The sequence below is a fragment of the Peromyscus eremicus genome, chromosome X (assembly GCF_949786415.1).
Source record: "Peromyscus eremicus chromosome X, PerEre_H2_v1, whole genome shotgun sequence".
NCBI lineage: Eukaryota > Metazoa > Chordata > Mammalia > Rodentia > Cricetidae > Peromyscus > Peromyscus eremicus.
Window position 1 is genome coordinate 46,545,442 of NC_081439.1, and position 3,585 is coordinate 46,549,026.

The window sequence follows — 3,585 nt, forward strand, 5'->3', positions numbered from 1 at the left end:
TGCCAATACTTAATTTCTGTCCTCTATTTTTCCACTTGTCATAATATACTGAGGAATCTTTTGACTCCATGGGGGGAAACTCTAACATTCAGAACTACTAATAACAGGAAGAAGAGGATGTAGTTAGAGTATTCTCCAGTCCTGCTCAGACCCGCAGCCACTCAGACCCAAATAAACACACAGACGCTCATATTATTTAAACTGTTTGGCCTGATGGCTCAGGATTCTTGCTATCCAGTTCTTATATCTTGAATTAACCAATTTTTATCAGTCTATAAGCTGCCACATGGCTTATGGCTTACCTGTACTTTCACATCATGCTTCCTCTGTCTCTGGCTGGCTACTCCTGACTCAGCCTTCCTGTTCCCAGAATTCTCTTCTCTACTTACCCCACCTATACTATACTATACTTCCTGCCTGGCTACTGGGCAATCAGTGTTTTATTTATCAATCATTCAGAGCAACATACAGCATCCCCAGCCAGAGGAAAAAATATATTTTTGAGAATGCAACGTTTCCCCTCATAGTGGACTCTTAAGCACATTCTCTGTGTCTGTATCATGCTAGCTGGGTATCTTTTGGCATAATTGTTACACATTTGGCATGGATAGCTCACAGGTTGGTATCTTCAAAAATGCCAACCAGGTAGGTCTCATTTGCATCTTGCAAAGCACCAATAGCTGCACTCTGGAAACGTAGATCTGTCTAGACGTCTCACATCAGATGTTGGAAGAGCGGCTTGTAAATGAGAAGTTCAGTGGACTTCTGATAGCTTCTGATTTCAGGGAGTGCAACACCAGTCCTGTAAGAATGAGGTTTCTTCACCCCTCCAGTAGACAGCATGCTTTTGTGAGGAGCTTTTGTAGCCAGTTGTTTCCTGGGTACTTTACCACCAGTGGATATGTGGGCAGTCAGCCTTGTAAAAGCCATGATATGGGCACCTTCTTACTCACACCTTTCTTCTTGGAGCTTGGAGATGTAGGGGTGGTGCTGGGTTGAGAGAGTAGCAGTGACTTGGTGGTGGCTCCAAACACCATATTGTATTTTTATTAAATGAATAAAAGTCTGCTAAATGACTTACTGAAACTAAGTGAAAATGTTTCCTACTAAAACTGGCTAAATATACGTAAGAAAGTAGATCATTGGTAGAGGACAGAAAGAAGGAGTTGGTATTTTGTTCTCTATTTTCTTATACAAATATTCTTTAGTACATGATTTTTTTTAATCCTGAAGAGAAATAAAGGAACAAAGACTCTCAGATTTTAGGCAGTTATTGCTGCATTCAAGTGTCTAAATTGCTTCAGGATAGAAAGATTATCAAAGACATGTAGAATAACACTATGGTTCCTGCATAACATGTGCTGAGAGTTACAGGTTGCTATAGAAAGGACAACACAGGAAGGGATTATTACAATACAATTAATAATGCCTATCTGACAATGCTAAATGCCATCTAGAAGGCTCAGTGCAAATACTTAGTGTCAAGATATCACACAGATTGCTGCTACTGGCAATCTATGCTATGGAAAGAGCAAAAAAAAAGACAAGTTTGAAACCTGCTGCTGTAAAACTAAATCGACTGGCAATGTCTAAATCTTTGAGGCAATTGAAATTAGATGTAATATTTTCTACTTGTCACAAAAGACTACATTCAGAGGGAAGATTTTTGCTGACTGAGCAGTGGGTAAGTTACCAAGAAAATGAATGGTATGTGATATTTAACATTTCCAATTTGCACACTATTCTTGTGCACATTGTGGTTGTACATCCCAAACAGTTTCCTCTTCCTTCACTCCTCCTAGCTCTTCCTATCTCCCTTCTCCTCTAGATCCACTTCTCCTCCATTTCCTCTTCAGCAAAGAGCAGGTCTCCAAGAGAGGACAGCCAGACTGGACAAAACAAGATACAATAATACAATGGAAAAGATCTAATATTGAGACTGGATAAGGCAACCCATTAGGAGTAAAAGAGTCTCAAGAGCAGGCAAAAGCATCAGAGACACACCCACTCTCACTGCCAGGAGTCCCGTGAGAAAAACAAGTTAACAACCATAACATATATACAGAAGGCCTGGTGCACACCCTGGCAGGCCCCATGCTTGCTGTTTCAGTTTCAGTGGGCCCATATAAGTCCTGCTCATATTTTTTAATACAACATTATTTTAATGATACTATCAAAACAGATCTTTAAAATTTCCTGAGTGAAAGTTTCTCATGATTCTGATGTTTCAGAAGTATTCTGTGAAGCAAGTGCCAATAAAATTACAAAACTCCAAAGCCCAAGACAAACAACAGACCAACTTAATTAAAAGTTTGAATGAGAATATAAGCTTCCTTACATTTTAGAGGGTCCTAGGGACTTCCAATATTGCATTGATGTCTGAGATCCATGATCTAGTACCACAAAATTTGTCTTTGTCCTTGATGAAATTTATAATTGAAACATTTACTTGTTTCACATAATGTTTACCCTTCACTTTTCTATAATAATCACATGGAAGTAACTTTTATTATAGTAGTTTCTACACCAGTAGACTGGGATTTCTTGAAGACAAGACACCATTTCATTAATCTGTGTGTCACTAGCACTTACTATGTATAAATATCTGTTCAGGGATATAAATAATGAGTTGTTTTAAAATATGAATGAGTGCTAACAGGTTTCTTCATCTAGGCATGGTAGAAAAATTAAAGCTAGAATAAATAACGATAAAACTGAGAAAAATACATGGAAGAACTGTTTTGTAAATTAATTTATTCACTCATGTATTTAATGTGTGCATTTTGCAAGTGTGGAGGTCAGAGGACAACTTGCAGGAGTTTGTTCTCTTTCAACCATGAATACACTGAGTATTGAACACAAGTCATCAGGTTTGGCAAATGCCTTTACCTACTGAACTCTTTCTCTCTAGTCTCTTGAAAGTACGGTTTATAGACATTGTACAGACCGAAAAGGGTTATGCAGCCTGGTCTACATACATATTTAGTTGCAGGACAGCCAAGGCTATCCTGTCTCAAAAAAAAATCTGAGGGAAGAAAAATATATTAATGTTGGCTTAATATCTAAAAACATCCTGAAAATGATGACATGGTAATGGTAATGGCCCTTGGTTAATCATTGGACATTGTATACATGAATTATCATCCTGTACACTACTGTACTTGTAATTTTTAAAGTAAAATAATTTGAATGAAAAAAGTGGAGATTCCTTTTTGAGGTGGTAAAATAGGAGATTGCAGTTCAGGGCTACTGAAGTAGGATTTTAGAAAGGAAGACATTACAAAGGGAAGAGCTCCAAAAATCTGCATGGAACTCGGCCTAAAACTGTGGCTAAATATTAGCTTTACATATTCGCACATAGCATATTCTAGGCCAGAAAAAGAAGTGGAAAAATGTGACCTGCAATCAGGCAAGTTAGTCCATATAAATAGATGTGGAAGTAGAATTAGCAAAATAGCACAAAGAAACATTTAAATTTATTTTCAAAGTTTTCCTAAGTTAATGAAATGTCAAGAACATATTCTCATGGAGAAGCAAAAAGTATGAGGAAAAATATTATACTAATCCTCTAACAGAAAGATACAT

General features: G+C 37.4%; 1 pseudogene; it reads right to left on the reverse strand.

Moving 5' to 3' along the window:
* Positions 1-558: 558 nt before the first annotated feature.
* On the reverse strand, positions 559-930 carry LOC131899167 (histone H3.3C-like; annotated as a pseudogene).
* Positions 931-3,585: the final 2,655 nt, after the last annotated feature.